This window comes from Scyliorhinus canicula, chromosome 7 (assembly GCF_902713615.1).
Source record: "Scyliorhinus canicula chromosome 7, sScyCan1.1, whole genome shotgun sequence".
NCBI classification, from domain to species: Eukaryota; Metazoa; Chordata; class Chondrichthyes; order Carcharhiniformes; family Scyliorhinidae; genus Scyliorhinus; species Scyliorhinus canicula.
This window is the reverse complement of record NC_052152.1, coordinates 193584613-193606729: the sequence shown is the minus strand read 5'-3', so window position 1 is coordinate 193606729 and position 22117 is coordinate 193584613. Positions and strand designations below refer to the sequence as shown.

At 45.5% G+C, this 22117-nt stretch overlaps 1 long non-coding RNA gene across 2 annotated transcripts in view; it reads right to left on the bottom strand.

Moving 5' to 3' along the window:
- Positions 1–22117, bottom strand: part of LOC119969653 — a 152877-nt gene that overhangs the window by 61278 nt on the left and 69482 nt on the right. Inside the window, exons 4-6 of one of the 2 annotated variants that reach the window (XR_005461438.1) lie at positions 20731–20893; positions 19144–19309; positions 13122–13853 (exon numbers count right to left, since the gene is read on the bottom strand). This is a non-coding gene — a long non-coding RNA (uncharacterized LOC119969653). Of the gene's footprint in view, positions 1–13121; positions 13854–19143; positions 19310–20730; positions 20894–22117 lie in introns of those variants that run through there. The other variant, XR_005461439.1, reaches the window with a different exon arrangement.

Sequence of the window (22117 nt, the reverse complement as noted above, 5' to 3'; positions counted from 1 at the left end):
CGTTAAAACATTTGGGATAGAATATTTAGAGATTAGGAGGAAAGAGAAAGAAAAAGAAAATCAGCTTAGTAAAAAAAATCAGTACAGTATCAAGAAATATTGCAATTATGGAAGAGAGTTTGGTGGCTCATGGGAGATCACTGTTTCGGCAATAAACTTTATCTTGCATCATGCCCAATTTGAATTGGAAGCAGTTCCCGCAATCTTAGGGCTTTAAATTAATTAGTGGGGAGGGGGATTTGGTTGTATGGAAAATTAGAAAATCAAATTTAAAGGAGAACGTAGGGGTGCAGCTTAATGATGAGGTGGATTGTTACCAGAAAATAAAAGGAAGTGACAGAACGTTTGAAAGTGATATTGCACCAAGGAATCAGACAAGAGTCGGGTAATTTGATAATAGAAAAAAGTTCAAGAATTTGTGGCTGATTGCACAGTGCATTCGGAACAAAATTAATGAGTTAACAGCACAAATAAAGACAAGCGGGTATGATTTGGTGGCGATTACTGAGACATGCAAGAGGACCAGGACTGAGAATTAAATATCGGAGGGTACTCAGCATTTTGGAAGGATAGGCTGAAAGATAAAGGTGGGTGTGTAGCTTTGCTGGTAAAAGAAGGGATTAGTGCTGTTGTGAGAAATGAGATCAAGAAATAAAAAATAGTTAAAGAACAAAGTCCCTCTTGGGAGTAATTAATAGATCCCCAAACAATAGTTGCACAATGGAGCACAGTATAAGCCAAGACATATTAGAGACTTGTAGGAAATGTACGACAATAATCATGGATGATTTTAATATGCATTTAGATTGGTTTAATCAAATTGTCAAGGGTAGCCTCGAAGGAGATTTTGTTGAATGTGTCAGAGATTGTTCCTTGGAGCAATATGTTGTGCAACCAACAAGGGAGCAGGCTATTTTGGATTTGGTATTATGCAATAAGGAGGGGTTAATTAATGACCACATAGTGAAGGGTCCTCTAAGGAAGAGTGATCATAGTATGATAGAATTTAAAATTCTGTTTGAGAGTGAGAAACTGGAGTCCCACATTTGTGTTCTGGAGTCCCACACCCACGTTCCCAAGTTAAATAAAGGTAATTATGTTGGCATGAGGACAGATTTGACCCTAGTGGACTAGGCAGGAAGACTAAAAGGTAACATAGTTGATGAGCCGTGGCAGTTGTAAGGAGCTGTTCAATTTATCCCAACTAAAATATATTCCAGAGGAAAAAATATTGTACGAGTGGGAAAAACATCCATGGCTGAGCAACTGAGTTAAAGATAACATAAACACAAAAAAATACATACCAAATTGCAAAGGCCAGTGTCAGGCTGGAAGATTGGGAAACTTTTAAAGATCAACAAAGGGTTACTAAAAATATAATAAAAAGTGCAAAGGAAAATTTTGAAAGAAAACAAGCACAAAGTGTAAAGAGAATAACAAAAGCTTCTGTAAGTATACAAAAAGGAAGAGAGTAGCTAAAGTGAATGTTGGTCTGTTGGTAGATGAGACCAGGGAATTAATAGTGGGGAACACAGAAATGACAGAGATGCTAAATCAATATTTTGCCTCAGTCTTTATGGTGGAGGACACTAATATTATCCCAATATTAACAGGTAATGCAGATGTAATAGAAAGAGAGGGACTTCGAAAAATGATTATCGATAGGGAAAAAGTATGAAACAAACTATTGGGATTGAAGGCAGACATGTCCCCAGGACCTGATGGCCTACATCTTATGATCTTAAAGGAAGTGGCAGTGGAGATAATGAATCCATTGGTAATAATATTCCAAAATTCCCTGGATGCAGGAAAGATTCCAGTGGATTAGAAACATGCTAATGTAACACCCGTATTTAAAAAGGGAAGGAGACAGAAAATAAGAAATCATCGACCAGTTAGTTTAACATCTGTCATTGGGAATTGTTACAATCCATTATTAAGGAAATAACAACAGGACATTTGGAACATCAAAACGCAATCCATCAGAGCCAGCATGGTTTGATGAAGAATATATTTGTGTTTGACTAATTTGCTAGAGTTCTTCGAATATGTAACAAGCCAAGTGGATAATGTAATATGTCTGGATTTCCAGAAGACATTTGATGAGATGTTGCACAAAAGGTTAATACACAAGGTAAGATCACATGGAATTAAAGGTAAATTATTTTCTTGGATAGAAGATTGGCTAATTGACAGAAGACAGAGAGTTGGGATAAATGGGTATTTTTCTAGTTGGCAATATGTAACTAGTGGGGTGCTATAGGGTTTGATCTGTGGGCCCCAACTATTTACAATCTATATTAATGACTTGGATGTAGGGATAGAAGGTACTATAACCAGATTTGCAGATTACACAAAAATAGGTGGGACAGTAATTTCCAATGAGGAAATAAGAAATTTACAAATGGATGTAGATAGGTTCAGTGAGTGGGCCAAAATGTGGCAAACGGAGTTTCATGTGGATGAGTGTGAGGTTATCTATTTTAGTCAGAAAAATAGAAAGGCAACTTATTATCTAAATGGTGAGAATCGTCAGAGTGTTTCGGTGCAGAGGGATCTGGGTGTCCTTGTGCATGAATCACAGAAAGCTAGTATGCAGGTACAGCAGGTAACAAGGAGGGCAAATGGAATTTTGGACTTTAAAGCTGAAGGGATAGAGTATAGCAGTGGGGAAATGTTGCTTTGGTGGGTGAGACCGCATCTGGAGTACTGTGTACAATTCTGGTCCCCTTATTTGAGGAGGGATGTAGATGCATTCGAGGCAGTTCAGAGGAGGTTCAGCAGATTGATTCTAGAGATGAGGGGCTTGTCTTACGAAGAGAGATTAGAACAGTTTAGGCCTATACTCTCTCCAGTTTAGAAGAATGAGAGGAGATCTAATTGAGGTATATAAGATGATAAAAGATATTGACAAAGTAGAGGTTGAGTGGATGCTTCCTCTTGTGGGGAAATCTCGAACGAGAGGTCATAGTTTTAGGATAAAGGGTAGCCGATTTAAAACAGAGATGGGGAGAAATGACTTCTCTTAAAGGGCCGGGAATCTATAGAATTCATTACCCCAGAGTGCAATGGTTGCAGGGGACATGGAGTAAATTTAAGGAGATAGACAGATTTTTAATCCATGATGGGTTGAAAGATTATAGAAAACGGGCAGGAAAGTGGGGTTGAGGCCGAGAGGCGATCAGCCATGATCGTATTGAATGACGGAGCCGGTTCGACGGGCTGAATTGCCGATTCCTGCTCCTAGTTCTTACGTTCAAATGTCCAAATGTGTTTCCCGAGCTGGCTGACTGAGAAATGGGTATGTTGATAGTGAATGGTTAAATGTCCAGAAAATATTACAAATTCAATCTGCATTTGAATAGGAAGAAACCAAGAGAAAGGAAATGATGGTTAGCATAAAAAGCAAGGAGGAAGGAGTGAATATCTGGTGTAAACAAGGAAACCAAAGTAAGCATGAAATTGTCAGTGACAAGGAACAGAGAGAGGGAGACAATGAATTGTAAAGCAGGTGAATGTATGAGTGACAGAAAATAAGAAAGACTGAGGAAGAGACCCAGAACAGACAGATCAATAAAAGCACTTGAGGATAATGGTGCTTCCTGTGTCAATACAAAAATGGTTTCCAGTTTACTTCAGTCAGTGCTGGGAAGTGTTCCATTTCTAGCATGAAGTGCTTAATATGACATGTCAGAAGGGCGATGTTAAACGATCTGTGTACAGCACTGGCTCTGTGTACTGATTTCATTTTCCCAGTCTGTAACTTTTGCTCGGTGATGAAATATCTCAGTAATCCTACATGCCATTTCCTATATCCTACCTTCAACTGCCTATTGTAAATACTTCTGACTGCCAGAGTGTCAAGATCCCCCAGTTGTCACAGTTTGCAGCTCAGCTTATGAATGTGGATAGGTTTAACCTTTTATTTGCACATACAACGCTTTCCTTGTACTCTACTGCTTGCTTCCACTGGTAGGGCCCAATTCAAAGGTCCTCTAAGATTAAAAGTTTCAATGAAGAGCTAAATATATACAAAGCTGCTTCCAAAGTTGCCATATCATTAGAGAGGTGTGTGTTGTAACAGTGTGAGTTAATGCAGTAGAATTGTGTTGTAATTCCAGTTGTCTGGCAGTCATATTATCAATCTGTCATATATGCAGCTCACATCAGGGTGAGTCACTTTTCCAGTATCATCACACTTTTACTCACATAATCCATAGCATTTAACTGAGTCCCACAATCCAGTATTACTGTGATTTATATAATCCAGTGTCAGTGCAATGCATGTTGCATAATCCAATGTCACTCACTGCAGTGTGAGCCACTTCATTGAACATCACTACAGTGTGGCACAAACACCATCTGGTGCACTGACACTGAATTGTGAGCAGTTGTGGGGATCTCTGGCATTATTGCCCTTGAGGAGGCGGTGTTCAGCTTTCCGCTTGAACTGCTGCACTCTTTGTGGTGAACTTCCAATATCGGGAATTCCAGTACCCAGCAATGATGACGGAACGTTGATACGGGTCCAGGTCAGCGTGGTGTGTGATTTGGAGGTGAACTTGAACGTGTATCTGCTGCCCAGTATCTCTGTGGTAAAGGCCACTGGTTTGGCAGATGCTGCAAAGAAATCCTTGGCAGTGCTAAAAAGCCCACTCATGTTAAATCTGAGAGTATCCAAAAACCCAGAAGGGTGACTTGGAACGCTGGTTTGTAGTGGTGTATATTTTCAATTTGGTATACGGTGAGAAAAATATGTGCACCAGGGAGGAATAGCCCAGGCATTGCGTGAACAATTAATAAAGGATATTTATTAACTTGAAATTGAAAAAATACACAACAAGAAGGGCTATGATAAACTACAATACTTAAGTGCACTGATGGCTATACTCACACAGTATTCCCTGAAATTACCTTTTGGTTCCCAACTGCTTACGCTCTCTGAACTTTGAGATGTCACTTTATTCCCAAACAACATCCAGTGTAATATAACTCTACAGGCTAAATCCAGAAAATAATTACCACACTCAGGTTATGGGACACATTTTGGAAAAACGTCTTCAGTTTCAGCGAAGGTAAAATTTGCTCATTTCGGGTTCTGATCTTAACCAGCTGCCTGTTTAGCAATAACTTGTTTTCGGAGACTGTTTCTGCAGCTGGGTGTGGCTGATGGTACCTGTACTTGTCTCCCTCTTCCCCCAGTCATTGTGTTATGGATATGCCATTCTTTCCATTTGATGTTACCCGCCATGTGGAGTCGGCTATCAGCATATTCGTCAGTTTCCTTGTCTCTCCATTTTGAAGTTATCTTTTCTATACCCCCATTGTTTTCCTCTCATCACCTAGGTCGACAGCTGCTTTTCTCACTGATATGCTTATTCGCATCTCAACATCTTTCCAGACGTCTCCCTGCTTTATTTCCTTTATCCCAATTTCATTTTTCAATCTTAATTTTCTCCAATTCTTAACAGCAAGTTGTTCAGTTTAACCTGTAGATAATACACATTGCAGCCATAATATGCAGTGGTGGAGGGATTGGCTCTTTAGATGAGTGGATGGTGTGTCTGTCAAGGGAGTAACTTTGTCCTGGATGGTGTTGTCTCCTGAATGCTGTTGCATTCTTACAGATAAGTGGTGAGTATTCCATCAGACTCCTGACGATATATTGCCTTAAAGATGGTGGAAATTGTTGATGGTCAGGAGGTGCAGTCACTTGCTGCACACTACCCAGCCTCTGACTAGCTCTCACCCGGAACAAGCAACAAGGCAACCAGGAAGCAAATGTTAAGGCAGAGATATAGAATTCAAGTGACAAAATAATTACACTTTCTTTATTTTGTTGATTTATTAGCCAAAGGGACTTCCGAAGTGTGCAGCTGAATGGTAATATAGGCACTGGTGATTAGGCCGTACATATTGTTACTGGGACCATTATATTATGGAGAAGATCAGAGAAAGAATGAAACATCTGAATTTAAAATGTGCCTTTCATGACCTCAAGATGTCCCAAAGCACTTTACAATCAATGAGGTGTGGTCACGATTGTAATGTCGGGAAAGAGGTGGCCATAAGTATAGAAACACTTGTCCTGTCAATCACATACTGAGACATCCCATTCTGAGCTCCGTATTTGTTTATTTTTCATTTCTCCACCTTCTTTCTACAGTTTTGACTGCTCCATCTCTCCTAAGGTTGCTGACTAATATTCCTGGTCTCCATAAGGAGGATATGAAGGATACTGAAGAGGCTGTTCACTTGGCTTCGCTAGGAAATCAGATCAGCACCCAACCCGAGTGGAATTTCTGTTCTGAGCAGCCCAATTGCACATTTCACCAGGTAGAGGCTTGAACATCATTGTGTTTGCTTTTGGCTTCTGCTCGATGGTTCTTCACTGCTGTTAATAGCCTTGGCTCCGCAGGTAGCTCTACTTCCCTAGCCAGACTGTCTGCTTCTTGAATTTGAGCTGGCACAGTGGACTGCCATAAAATTAAGGGATTGTGGCTGTTGCCAGGGCTTCATGCGTTCCTTTAACTTTCTTTCCTTAATCCTCCTGCCTACATTAATGAGCCTAATGAATGGCTGGGTTTCTCCCGTGGGCCCGTTCCCACCTCTAACCTACTCACGGAAGGTTTACCTGCCACCAGGTGACTGACGTGCAGCCTTTCCCATGATTCAGTGGGCCTGGCTGCTGTGTTGTGCACCGCCATAGGCTGCATGTAACCCTAAGAATCCTCGAATGGTTACAGAACAGAAGGAGGCCACCTGCTCCACCAGGTCCTTGCTTGCTCTCTGCAACAGTAATTTAGCTCGCCCACTCTTCCTCTCTGGAACCCTGCATTTTGTTGCCTTTGGGCGCTTCTTCAAATGCCCTTTGAAAGACCGAATCTGCCTTCCTCACACTGAGTGTGTCTCAAATCGGAACCACTCATTTTGTAAAAATGATTTCCTTCATGGCACATTTCATTTCTTTGCCATTCACTTTAAGTAGGTGGTCTTCCTAAGTCGTCCATCTATTTCACTCTCTCTACCTACTCTCTATTCCCCTCATGATCTTGAACACCTCGATCAAATCTCCTGTCAATCTTCTCTTTTCTCTAAGGAGAACAGCCCGCGTTTCTCCAATCCACCCACGTAGCTGACGTCCCTTAGCCCAGGAACTATTCCCATCAATCATATCTGCACCCTCACTAAAAGCCTTCACTTCCTTCTTACAGTGTGGTGCAGAAATGGTCACAGCATACCAGTTGGGGCCAAATCAATGTTTTCAAACATTCACCATAACTCCCCTGTTTTTGTACTCCAAATTTCTATTTGTAAAGCCCAGGATTGTGTAAGCCCTTTAAACCACTCTCCCATCCTGTCCTGACACCTTCTCTGATATCTCTGTATATCCACCACCCCCTGGTCTCTCTGTTCCTGCACCCCATTTAGATTTGTACCCTCTAGACTCGCAGACCCAGCCTGACCCCCTGTAACCAGCCTCGCCACCCCTGGACCATCCCCCCCACCAGTCCCCCCAGTCCCGCCAAAGCCCCCCCTGCCAGCAGAATGACTCCCCCCCCCCCCCCCCCCCCCCCCCCCCCCCCCCCCCCCACCTTCGACTGTGGCGGTGTTGGATTCAGTCCACAGCCGCCATGCAAAGTCCCCGAAGGGTGTGAGTACCACGCGTGCAATGCCGTCGGGGACTCGGCCCATCGGAGGCGGAACATCGGGGGAGGGCCTCAGGTGATGTCCTGAGGCCGTCCATACACTGTGCGGTGTGCTCCCCAAGTACGCCGTTTCTGAGGGGGGCGGAGCATCGCAAAAACTGCGGCGCCCCCTATTCTGGCGTAAACAGGGATTCTCCGGCCGATCGCCGAACACGATTATAGCGTCGCCGATCGGAGAATCCAGCCCCTAAACTCCTCCCATCAGCATCAAAATTTAGGTCAGGCGGGAATCAGCCCTTAAGTGGCCAATAATTAGCCTTTAAGGGCCTAACTTGGTGCGAAGGTGGCCAGGTAGGCAGCAGGAAGGCCAGGCCACCAGGTCCCCCTGCGCCCCTCCCCCCCCCCCCCCCCCCCCCCCCCCCCCCCGAGGACTCCGCAGGCCACCTGCAGAGCCAGGTCCCGCCGGTAAGGACCTTGTTTGATTTGCGCGTGGGACGGGCCAAAAATGGGTGGCCATTCGATCCATCGCGGAGCAGAGAATTGCCGGGGGGGGCCACCGCCAACGCCCCCCACTGGCATGACGCGATTCCTGCCCCCACTGAAAAACCGGCGCTGGAGAAGCCCCCGGCGATTCTCCGGCCTGGCGGGGGGGACAGTCGGAGAATCCCGCCCCTGCTCTTTATTTAATGTGAGAACTGTGCATGAAGTTGCCAGGATGCTTATATCTTTTTAGTGCATCATGTAAGGCAGTGTTTTCTCATTGTTCCATTCAGCTTCCAGTAGAAATTCTCTGTTCACATGGCACTGAGGGTTGCTAATGTTAACAGTGCAGTTAGCATTGGGGAAGGTGAAGGAGAGACAGACGATGATGAATAGTTTGGAACTTTACTGATGCTTGGCAGCTCAGGGTTTTTGACAGCCAACACAAATGAACAAGGAGGATGACAACTGCATTTTCCACACAGGAAGAAGAAATGCCAAAACTTAATAACCTCTGCAGTTTATCCTTTATCTCAGAAATCTTGTATTGTTTTTAAAATAAAGTTAGCCTGCTCAATGACAGATGGGAAAGAGAAGCAATGTTCACAAGTGTCCATTGTTTCCAAGCTGAGCTGGCATTCCAGGAAGCTTCTGCTCCAGTGCTCTGCGTTTGGGAAGAGCTGCCGGAATTGTCCTCAGATTCGTCGCTATTTAAATGGGAGACTTTTGAGTCGGATGGAGAAGCTGTCTCTTCCTGCAGATAAGCTCAATTGATCTTAATAATACCTCAAAAGTAGACAGGTTTCAAAAGGAGCCATAACACCCAAGCTCTCTGACTGAAAAGTTAACCCTCTCATCCCCACCAAGCCAAAACCTGATATTATTCACAGTGTAACAACTGCTGATGGTGCTAACTTCTTGTTATTTGAAGACATGAGCCATTCAAAATATTGACCCCCATGGAGAGTACGTTTATTAGTCTGTGATGTGCAGTTGACTAAACTATTAAATTGGAATATTCATTCAAAGTAAACCCAGTTTACATATAGCTTATAGACTGGGTAGTCATGCGGATGCTGGGATGACGTGGATACAAATGGCGGCACGGTGGCACAGTGGTTAGCACTGCAGCCTCACAGGTCCAGGGACCCAGGTTCAATTCTCGCCTTGGGTGACTGCCTGTGTGGAGCTTGCACGTTCTCCCCATGTGTGTGTGTGTGTGTGTGTGGGTGTCCGCCAGTTGCTCCAGTTTCAAAGATGTGCAGGCTAGGTGGATTGGCCATGATAAATTGTCCCTTCATGTCCAAAAGGGTCAGGAGAGGTTGCTAGGTTTACAGGGATAGGGTGGAGGAGTGGCCTTAAGTAGGGTGTTCTTTCCAAGGGCCGTTGAGGACTCGATGGGCTGAATGACCTCCTTCTGCACTGTAAATTCTATGATTCTAAGAAGTCACAAGTCTGCAGCATGGGCAATCTACCCTGAGCGCGAACAGACACACATCATATAAAAGTATCTCAATACTGTTAATAAAATTTCATTGTTGTTCATCCCTTGTCATCAATTATTGTAACCCGAGGGCAGCATGGTGGCGCAGTGGGTTAGCACTGATGCCTCACGGCGCCGAGGTCCCAGGGAGCTCTGTGGTCGTAGGGCCCTGGTGCACTTGTTGACGGCACAAGCATTGCCATGCCGCCCTGTCCCGTGTGCTGACTGCGTGATGGGGCCTCATCAGAGGGGTGGAACTCGGGAGTGCTGGTGGACACCATCCCTACTCCGTAGGACGGGTCCGGGTTGGCACCAAGTGCCCCCTCCTCCCGGTCGATGCCCATAGGGCCCTGTGTTTCACCTTGGGCTGCCCCTGCGTCATCTGGCTCTGCCAACCCTGGTGGCTGTACCATGGTGTCAACACCCTCGGTGAAGCTCCTCAGTGGCTGAGCCATGCTCTGCAGCACCTCGGTAATGTCCACTTACGACTGGGACAAGCTCCGCAGCGAATCGGCCATGCTCATCTGAGAGCGGGGCATGTTCCGCAGAAGCTCATTAAGGTCGGCCTGGTACTGGGTCACATCCCCCAATATGTTGGACATTCTGCCAAAACCCTCAGCCGTGGCCATCACCGACTGCGCGCCGCCTTGGACACCTTCACTAATCGCGCCGACATCGTGCATCAGGGTCTCCATTGTGGTCATCACCTCAGCAGTATTGGCCTCGGTGCCACGCATTGACGGCAACACCTCCTGCACCCGTAGCCTCTGGGCTCCTCCAAGCAGCTTTTGATCTGCTGGAGTGAAGCTGACATCTCCCTCTGAATGGCCCGGCTGCTCCCTATTGTCTCCATCAGCTCTGAGTACCTGTATACCACAGGCTCAGCATATGACTGGGACCAGCTGGGTTCTGGGATCCAGCAGCCCCCTGACTGCTGTCTCGCCTGGGAGTTCCTGCCTCCACCTGATGTGCATCAGCAGCAGAGTGGTGCTCACCACATTGTGTCCCCGAAGCCTGTCAACTAGCATGTCCCACCGAGGTGTGTGTATCTGCGCTGGTGGAGGGTGGGGATGACAGCTGTGCCATGACTATAACTCTCCTCCAAGATGTTGTGGTGGGAGTCAGGAGAGGGAGCCACTAGGATGGGCCGGCGCCGTCGGCTGGCGGACCTGTGGGAGAATGGACATGTGATCAGTAGAGGATTGGGTCAGTCAGTAAGGCAATAACAACTCACGTTTGACAGGTCCTCCAGATGGAGGCCGGTGGTTCCTCACCTCTGCGGTGTCTGCCAACCTCCGCGTGGGTGACCGCCCTATCCTTAGCCACCCCAGTCACTTCCAGAGTATGTTCCTCGAAGGAGGTGAAGATTCTTAAGTCCAGCACACCTCCGCCAGTCTGGGTCCTCTCCTGACGACTATGGGAGAGCTTTTCCTGAGAAGGTGTTTGCTACATGCGTGGTTCACAATGGTGGGAGAGGTGGGAAAGGAGGGTTGGGGGATTTGAATGTAGAGAGCTTGGAGGGAGGGTCGGAGAGTGGAGGCTCACTTGCGGCATGGGGTCGTTGGTATCTATTCACTCTTGCTACCCAGTATAGGTCATTGATGTTTCTCCGGCACTGAAGGCCAGTCCTCCTGATCACACTCCCTGAGTTCACAGCTGCCACCACATCATCCCAGGCAGCACTGGCTGCCCTATGGCTGATTCTCCTGAACCCTCGGAGGAACAGGACATCCCTCCTGTCCTCCATGGTGTCTAGCAGCCTCCCCAGATCTGCATCCCCGAATCTTGGGCTTACTCCTCGGCTCCATTATTGTGAGTTGGCTGGGGTTGTCTGAGCAAGTGCAGCTTAAGTGCTGCTTGACCTTGTTAGCGGGGGGGGGCTGGTATGCGAGGTCCCGGCAAATCAGCTGATGAGCCATCAATTGCGGTGAGAAGCCCGTGCGGCCTCGTTAAGTGGACCAATTAATGTTGAATTGCGTTGCCGGCCTCACTGGGCCAAGCGCCGTGAAGCTTGCGGCAATTCCCTCTCCCTATCACACTTGGAAAGTTTTCCGGAGAATCGTGTCCACTGTTTGCTGGAAGGCAAAGTATTATACATCTAATCTCTACTCTGCTGTTTGACAACTGGCTGCAAGTCATGGGGCTAATACGTCACAAAACGTCAAGGTGGTAATGAGTGACAGTTGTTCCCAAAACACACCCTGCAAGGTGCTTGCACATCACACTGCAGCACACTGCAATGGTGCAATCCTAGATCTTGTACTTAAGTTTCTAGAGGAGGACTTAAACCCACTACCTTTCAGCTCAAAGATGGGAGTGCTGAACCGTGGCTGGCATCTTTTCTGAGATACTTATTGATAGCGCAGAATCACACGAATGGCGAATGGAGAATTAGGACTATATCATCAATGCCCCATTGATAATAAGGCACAGAGAAGGAAAACCTCACAGAATCATATTGAATATGAACATTACAAATGACGTACATTGTATGTGTGGACTGAGGGTAATGTGTTTACCACCATCCATTCTCATCGATGATCAAAACCTATTGTTTCAAGTTGCGTTTGCCTGTGTGTTACCAGTTTACTTCATACAGTGAATGAGAATGACATTGGATTAAATATCTGGCTGCTTTTCCGACTTGCGGTCCAGGAGAAGAGTTAAGTGGGAGCTGATTTTAAGTCATCGTGAGGAGGCAAAGATGAGCTTGAGCCAACCAAATGACAAAACAGGTCATTCATGCCCTGCGAGAGTTTGGGTCATTTTGATTTGTGACAGAATCCACAATAAGTAAGAATTCAATGTATTGCTGCCAACAGGTTCAAGTAGGGCTTTTCAAGCTTAGAGGTAGTAGAGCCACTTGTCCTGTAGTGAGCCAGAATTGCCCAACTCCTGCTCAGTCCCACCTCTCCTAAGCCATTAAAATGGCCTGGTGCCACAAGGCCGGGTCAAGCTTGGAGTAATAAAGTCAGGCTCTCCTCTCAGACCTACAACTCTTGCTCTGGCTATTAAAAAAAGGGGCTGATCGAATTGCATCAGGTCCCCACTGAGTGAGTTAGGTTAAAATTACACCCAGGGCATTATGTCTATATAGGTCCATGCTACAAGAAAACATCCCAAAAGAGCTTTATGCATCAAACTATTTTTGGAGAGCAGTAATCGCTGTTGCGTAAGAATATCCATCAATCATTTGCCGAGTAACGTTCCACAAACAGCTACAAGATAAGTGGTTCAACTTTCTTGCATTGATCGTGCAGATTGAAGGAAGAATATTAGAACATAGAACATACAGTGCAGAAGGAGGCCATTCAGCCCATCGAGTCTGCACCGACCCACGTAAGCCCTCACTTCCACCCTAACCCCGTAACCCAATAACCCCACCTAACCTTTTTTGCACACTAAGGGCAATTTTTTAGATTGCCCAATCCACCTAACCTGCACGTCTTTGGACTGTGGGAGGAAACCGGAGCACCCGGAGGATACCCACGCAGACACGGGGAGAACGTGCAGACTCCGCACAGACAGTGACCCAGCGGGGAATTGAACCTGGGACCGTGACGCTGTGAAGCCACAGTGCTAACCACTGTGCTACTGTGCTGCCCAAATTCGCTTATTCTAATAAGAGAACTCCTGTTCCTCTTTAAATCATACTGCTGGATCTGTAATGATCAAACAAACAGGAAAATGCAGTTGCAGATTGAAATCGCCTCCAAATAAATGACATCTTCAACAGTGCGGCACCGTCTCAGTAATGCGTTATTAATCCGATTCTGTGCTCAAGTCCTGGTGTGGTGCCTGAAGTAACAATTTTCTGACCCAAACACGAATATATCAGTATTACGAGACAAACTGAGCAAGGTATGGCCTTGTGGCACCAGGCCATTTAAATATGGGCTCGAAACGTTCGCTCTTTTCTCTCCTCACAGATGCTGCCAGACCTGCTGAGATTTTCCAGCATTTTCTCTTTTGGTTTCAGATTCCAGCATCCGCAGTGATCTGCTTTTATTTTGAGCAAGGTATTGATGGCACGATGGCTTGTTGAATGGCGTCTTAAACATTCTAGGCTTCTCTCATAAAATAGAGACACCGGAATGGCATTACCCACCGTGCTGCTATATCTGGATGCCCACCACGCTCACTGGTGCCCAGCAGTGGCAATGTCGTGCAGGATTAAATGCGGTCACTTACTTTGCTCTTTGCAAGAAAGACAATAGATGGTGAACAAAGTTTTCAAAAGCCTTGTGAAAGAGAGAGAGCCGAATCAATAAATCATTGTAACAGGATGTAAGATCAGAGTGAAACAGCAAAAAGTGCTGATAACGTATTAATTATATTGATTGAAAACCAATGTGCAACACTAGAAGAGATAAGCAGAAAGGTGGCGCTTACTGAGTTGCATTATTTCCTCAGTTGGCTGTTATTTGGTGAACCATCAGCAGCCCTGCGATTGAAAGATTGACATGATTGGGAATTTGATTTGCGTTGCTGTTTGTCCCGAAATGCTCCATGGCCTCTTTATCCAGGGTGCAGACCCTCTTAAATCCCAACTTACTTGGCTTTGTGCCACACACCTTTCTTCCCAGCACTTTCACTGTGGAGCAGGGTGAATATGTTTCCTCTGCGACTCACAGCCGGATACATTGGGGAAGAGCCAAAGACGGTACTTCAGGAGGAAGGCTATGCTGCTGAGAATCGAGTGTCTGAAGGTTTATATTTCACGGGCGGGTTCGTAAATAAAGCTTGCTTTAATTACGCAAAAGGCGCCTTACTCTCTTACTTTGTCAGGAACTAGGCCCTTTCACTTGACATTACTTTTGTGTCACTCTGAATAAAGCAATTTTCAAAATGAAAAAAAAGCGCAACAAACAAAATGGAACTTGAAAGCAGTGTTATGATGGTTGCTTATGTTTCCTAGTGGACATACTTAAAAATAAAATCACCTAAATGAACCTTGCACGCAACAAAAAAGCAGGAAACACAATACATCATTAGTATCCTTGGCTGTTTGCAATCGGAGGATGTGGAGTGGTGAAAGTGGGAGAGGGGTGGGGTGATGGGGGGGGAGAGGAGTTGAGATGCTGCAGTAGGCTACAAAGGTGATGGATGTATCCAAATAAAAAGAGCGGCAGGAAATGAACAAAACTGATAAGAGTGTCAACAAATGCCAGGCTCCTTGTGTTTCCTCTCAATAAAGATGTGAAGTAACTTCAGCTCAAGTGACTTGCTGAGTGGAAGCTCCCAGCTCTTATCCAAACACAGGCTCGCTCAAGTGAGAACTTAATGCTTTAATATCATGGACATTTTTGTAAAAGGGCAAGAGCTCGCTAACTCTGAAGTAAAGAGTCGTCACTACATAGAGAGGCAAAAGGATCTCACTGCCATTTTGTTAAAACAAAACCTCAGTGACTACATGTCAAAACACAAGTTCATTAATTTTAATTTGGAGAAACGGCTGATCAATTAGCGCGGGGTTCGTTAAATTGGAGAAGGTGAAATTTGCCCTGAGGGGATCAGTACAAGGGTTCTTTAGGCAGTGGCAGCCTTTCCTGGACTTCCTAGCGGAACGGTAGGGAAATAGGCCGGCAGCAGCAGCAACCCGGGGGGGGGGTTTGGTTCGGTGGGAGGGAGAACTGTGTGCATGGGTTTGTGGGATGTGGTGGGTGTTATCTCTTTCCCTTTTGTTGTTTGGGTGTTTTTTTGTTTTTTCTTTTGTTTGCAGTCGTTTTTGAAGTTGGGTGAGTATTGTTTTTGGGGTGTTACCGCAGTTGTTTTGTTAATAGAGTTGAGATGTTTATATTTTGTAAAAATTTCAATAAAAATTATTTTTTAAAAAAAATTATTGGCTCGCCGTCTTATTGAAAAACAGATCCCGCTAATTCTATTCAGAAGCAAGCCTCACACAACTTCTGTTGACATAAGTTTGTTGCCTTTAAGTTAAAACAAGAGCTTATTGACGACATGTTAAAACGAGAGATCATCAGCCTCGTGCTGAAACAAGGTTCCGTTGACCTTGCAATCCAACCTGCCACAAATCGTGTGTTGAAATGAAGGCTCACTGTCAGGTTGAAACAAAGATTCACTAACTTCATGCCAAAACAAGGAACAAAGAGATTTATAGGAAAAGATAATTACATTCTGTTATGAACTATTAAATTAAGCCTTTAACACACATACTGATGATGTAACCTCTTGCTAAACGTTGCCTTTGTCATATAAATACAGGTGTTAAGTGTGATCTCACCATTAACCTTTTGGACCTCTTTGGGTTTCTTCAGTTCCCTACCTGAAGGCAAGTCCACCCCACAGAGCCATCGCCTCCAGCAAGGGTAAGGCAAGGAAACTGGTCCATACCAGCTGGACCCTGCTCCACACAGGCCATCCAGCAAACTGAGCACACCAAACCCCCAGGGAGCCTGAGTTGCAACAAGGAGTCCAGGAAGTCTGAGTGTGTGGCAACATACACTTTTGCATGCATGTTGTAGTCTCAAGTTATGAATAGTGATGATAGAGAGTCCAGTTTTCTTTCCATCCCGTGCTAACCAGGAATATCTCCGGCTCTTACAACCTGCTTTAATTTGGAAGCATTTACAGGATGATTATGAATGTACTTTCCTTTATCATCATGTCTTGGAGTGGAACTTGAGTCTCTGCTTCAGAGTCAAGGACAATGCCCTACACCCCACAAGACTTCTCCCCGGTCTTATTAAAGCCACTTTTCCCCTCTGGACACCCAGTGGGTGTCCCACATGCACAGGCGAGCTCAGGTGTGCTACACGTCTGAAGCAATCATTCTGACTCTACTAGACTGTGCATATGGCTCAAGGGAATCAGAACGACTGGTCTGTCCCTGGCTGTGCCTTGCAACTGCAGGTTGGCAGCAGCTTTGAATGCTGGCTGCACAAGCCAAGAGTTATGAGTCAGGCCTCTAAGTGTTGGGCCTTCTGGATAGTGTTGGAGATCCACAGTCAGTAGATCACGACTACAACATGAAGGAATAAAACTGAACAGAGAACTGAGGGTAGACCGGAGATATTCGGTGGCAATGGGGGAGGCGTTATTAAAGGAGAGGCAGAGGCTCCAGATGGAGTTTGGGCTGTTAGCCACTGGAAAGGCAGTAGGGCAGCAGCAGAGAGCCAGATGGGAGGTCTATGAGTATGGGGAGAAAGCAAACAGGATGCTTGCGCATCAGTTGAGGAAGCAGGCAGCGGCGGAGAGACTGAAAGGGTGGAGGATAAAAGGGGCCCAGTGGTATCGAAGCCGGATGGGGGAAAGGAGTTTTTGAGGCCTTCTATTGGAGGTTGTCTGAGTCAGAGCCTCTGGTGGGGGATGAAAGGATGAGGCGGTTCTTGGACGGGTTGGAGATCCCGAATGTTGAGGAGATGAAGGTGTAGGGATTGGGGGCCCCGATTGGGCTGAGAAAGGTGATAGACTGTGTGCATTCGATGCAGTGGGGTAAGGCCCCGTGTCTGGATGGGTTTCCAGCCAGGTTTATGTCAGAAATTTGGGGTGGAGCTATGGCTATAGGGGTTGGTTTAGCACACTGGGCTAAATCGCTGGCTTTTAAAGCAGACCAAAGCAGGCCAGCAGCACGGTTCAATTCCAGTACCAGCCTCCCCGAACAGGCGCCGGAATGTGGTGACTAGGGGCTTTTCCCAGTAACTTCATTGAAGCCTACTCGTGACAACAAGCGATTTTCATTTTCATTTTTCATTGGCTCCTGATGGTTGGGATGTACAATGAGTCAATGGTAAGGTGGACAATGGAAGAGCGAGGAAATAAACTTGCTGTCAGAACCCCCAGTGACATAGAGAATAAGGGAGGGGAGAATCAGACTGGAGGCCAAAGGCGGTTTCCTCCCACAAGCCCTGAAAGACGTGCTTGTTAGGTGAATTGGACATTCTGAATTCTCCCTCAGTGTATCTGAACAGGCGCTGGAATGTGGCGACTAGGGGCTTTTCACAGTAACTTCATTGCAGTGTTAATGTAAGCCTACTTCTGACAATAAAGATTATTATTATCCTTATTATTATTACAGCACTGGAGGAACACAGACTCCAGCAGCAGTGCCACCCCAGGATCTTCTGACCCTCGCTGGGAGAAATATTTGGCATGGACAATCCACCGAACCTGCTCATCTTTGGATACGAAGGGGCAATTTAGCATGTCCAATCCACCTAACCTGCACATCTTTGGACTGTGGGAGGAAACCGGAGCACCTGGAGGAAACTCATGCAGACACGGGGAGGAACTGCAAACTCTACACTGTCACCCGAGGCAAGAATTGAACCCGGGTCCCTGATGCTGTGAGGGCTAAGCACTGTGCTACCGTGCCATCTGTGCTACCCACCTACCCATCTACAACTTGGATAACATATTTAGACAACTGGTACTGTATAGATTGAAGAAACATTTCCATAAAATGATTAAGACATTTTTAGGAAATTATTTGAAAATTCAACAAAGAGGCCAGCACAGTGGGCTGAATGGCCTCCTCTGTGCTGTGTCATAAACATTTCTTGGGAGAAGGAAGGCAGAAGAAGATTGCATCCGACCATATGATGGGATTATGGTAGGGATAGAAAGATTGTCACAGACAGGATGGGGGGTTAGTTGAAACAGCACTAATTTTGCCTCACATCACCACCTATCATAAACAGAAAGGTGTTTCGGTTCATTTTCCCCTTCAGAAGCGGTGATGCATTTCCGAACCCCTTGGTTTTTGTGTGATCCAATTTTTTATTAATAACCCCATGGCAAACTCGAGATAGGATGATCTCAATGAGTTAGTTTATTTTCACACACTGTTATAGACGCCTGGTCAGATCCCGAACAGGCGGCGGAATGTGGCGACTAGGGGCTTTTCACAGTAACTTCATTTGAAGCCTACTTGTGACAATAAGCGATTTTCATTTCAGTGGCTAAGATACTGGACCAGAACTGCAACTATTTTTAATTTTTAAGACTGTCCAGAAAGATCGATTCACTCTGGGAGTGATTGCATAAGAAATGGGGCTCGGTTACAGTGCAGAAGGATCCATGCGGCCCATTGAGTCTGCATCGGCCCTTGAATAGAGCACCCTACTTAAGCCCATGCCTCCACCCTATCCGTGCAACCCAGTAACCCCACCTAACCTTTTTGGACACGAAGGGCAATTTATCATGGCCAATCCACCAAAGCTGCACATCTTTGGACTGTGGGAGGAAACCGGAGCACCCGGAGGAAACCCACGCAGACATGGGGAGAACATGCAGACTCTGCACAGACAGTGACCCAAGCCGGCAATCAAACCTGGGACTTGGAGCTGTGAAGCAACTATGCTAACCACTGTGCCACCGTGTTGCCCAGTAAAAAATACAAACATTTTTCAGCATGTCACACATAAAATTATATAATAATATTGAACAGATTTATATTGTTTCACTTATAAATAATCACCTTTAATCATAATAAAATTAAAAATTACTTTAAAAGAATCAACAACAGCAGTAACAGCTGTCTAAAAGGAAGAGCAAAAAATGTCTACATACCTTTAGAACACTTGTGAAAATAATTCCCTGTTGTTTTCTATCTGTTGAAATGCGTGCTCTCTATGTGTGTTCCCAAGTTGGCCATGGCATAAGGGGGCAGGCCAGGGTTTCACTCCTCCTGTGTCTGGTTGGAGCCTGCACAGACTGGAGCACTGGAGGCCCCAGACTGCTGAAGAGAAAGGAAGGTTTGTTGCAACATTAGAACGCAGGTAAGTGCGCACATTTCTCTTTCAAAATCGGCGACCCGTGGCTCCCCGTGGCTCCCCGTCGCTAGTTGTAAGTTAATGGTCAGCATTTCTAATATAATAACTTTCCGGTACACACTCAGATTCCATTTCCATATATCCATTCTGATGTATCTGCTTTACCCCTGAATCTTTTTGTTGCAATTCAACCAACTTGCTTGAACTAAAGACATCTGCTTCATCCACCACTTGCTCTGCTTCTTTACTACCTATCTGATCAAACTTGGTTCCTGACAATTCATCCATCACTTGCTCTTGTTCTTGACTAACAATCTGATCGAACATAGCTTCTGACAATTGAACCTAGGCCTCCCTATTGCCACTCCTCAAGTTCTCTTCCTCCTGTCACAACCTGAGACTTTGCGATTGGGTTACCACACAATCAGGAAACAGTTCTGGGTATATTTCTTTCAACACCTCAGTTGTTTGACTTTCCACTGGCTTTTCAACCACAGTAGGCTGCATTCCCATCCATGATCCAGCTATATCATTCCCTAGGGTAAATTCTACCCCTGAAGACTGGTATTTTTCTAATACTCCAACTGCCACTTTCTCATTTGCCAATTTCTGTCCTTCATTGATTTAAATTGATGTCGAACACCAAACTTTGTTTTATGAACCAATTGAAAATCGTCAGCCATTTCTGCAGCCCGTCTAACCATTTTAACTTTCTGCTCTTCCACATGAGTTCTCACTCCTGCGGGAAAAGAATCTTTAATTTCTTCCAAAATAATTATTTCCTACTAAGCTGTTGACTAAGAAGTATATTTTCTTCCTCTAGACCCTCCTCAGCTCCTGCCTTGAACTTCAACCCTTTAAATCGTTTGTCTCCTTACAATGCCAGTTTCCGGAGTTCAAATTCTCACTCTTCCTTTTGTTTCTGCCGTTGTCAATTTCTCTATCTCTCTTTTCCTTTGCTAATCTTTCCCATTCCATTTCCCTTCAAATAAAATCTTTTTCTTCTCACTCTATTTCTTTTTCTTCTCGCCTCCTTACCATTTCCATTCCTTACAGTTTTCGCTGCATTTCCAATTGTTTTATTTGTAATTGGATTTGAGCTCATTTTAATGGGTCAGGCTGCACCACTGGCAGGTTTAAATATTGAGCTATGGTTTCTATTATCTCTGCCTTCTTCGCCCCTTTAGACAGTTTCTCTGCCAAACTCAAAAGCTTTGTTTTTTGATTCCCCTTGTAAATCATCCCGAGTAATTCCTTCCACATCCAGGAAATCCTTTGCAACTGAACGCACCATCTCCAGTCATTCCCTATTCAATTTTCAAACCCGGAAATAATGCAATCGCTTCACACACATTCACCAAGCCAAATCAAGGATTATACGTACGAATCCAGCAACGAGTCCTCAATTTTTTGAGGACGCCTAGTCAGATCCCAAAAGTGGTTAAGGTACTGGACCAAAACCGCAACATTTTTTTCATTTGTAAGATTGTCTGGAAAGATCGATTCGCTCCAGGAGTATTTCTCCAGGCTATTTTGTACAAGCAAAACTTCATTAAAACAAAAGGAAAACAATATTTAAACTTTTAAACTTCAAACCTTCCAAGGCAGATTATATGTACCTCTTAACCCTAACACACAATTTAACATTAAACAGCACGTCAAATGAGCATACAGCTCTCAGCTCCACTTATGCAGGCAGACAAAAACGGCACTTGCATTTACAGAATATATTCCTATTTTCAGTGCAGCTCCTTCCCCTTTCCGAAAGCCTGTCTCTGTGGCAGCTTTTCATGACCTCTCCCGGTGGCTTTCCAAATCCTTCTTCCCCCACCTGTTTAAGCAGGATTCTTTTGTCACTCTCAGCTCCACCCAGCCCCTCAAAGTTGGTTCTGTCCCGGCGTGTCCAGACTTGAATTCATCATCGCTATTTTAGTTTTTGGTTACTCACTCCCTTTTACACAAAATAACAGGGCCATGCTATGAATATGCAACTAACCTCCAATTTATATAAAAAGGAGGCCATCAGACTCTGGAATGGGCTAATGGATGTCCATACAAGAGTGCCCCCGAGGACAATGGATCTTGAGTGCATCACCGCAACTGAAAAGGGGCATCTTGTTCATTCCCCTTGACAGGTTTGTCTGAATGGCACCATTTGGTACTGGCTTCCACAAATGTGGACCAGTCATAATGGCACCTGGGAATCTCCCAGGCCAGTTGAGGTCCCTGGGTCATCAGGGATAGGACAGGATTGTATTCTGTCAGTCCCTCTATTACCTGAGCTCCTTGACAGTGTTAGGGTGCTCGGATGCCAGGTTGACATTACCAGGGATTAGGCCTGGGGGGCCTTACTAGGTGGAGGGGGGGGGGATGATGGTATGAGGGTGTGCTCCCGGGGGCCACCCCGAGGTTGGGGGGGGGGGAAGATGTGGGGGACCAAAAACCGGGGAGGGGGTCTACAAAGGGGAGGGAGATTGCGGCAGCCAGATAAAATGATGCCAGACAAAATGGCAGGAAATGACTCTAAGTGCGGTGTCTGCAAAGAGCCCAAGGCACACAAAAAAAATAACTGTGGAGCAATTACTTTTGAGCAGCAATTTCTGCATAATGTGCCCATGTTGGTCCTCCTTCTTTGTTTGATTGGCTTGTTTCACTGAGAACTGAAGGCCTGGACCAACCTCAGAGAAATCACTGGGCCCACATTCATCCTCAGTTTTCCCTTCCTTTCCATTGAATAAACCTGGCCTACAGTCAGTGCCTCCCCACACTGG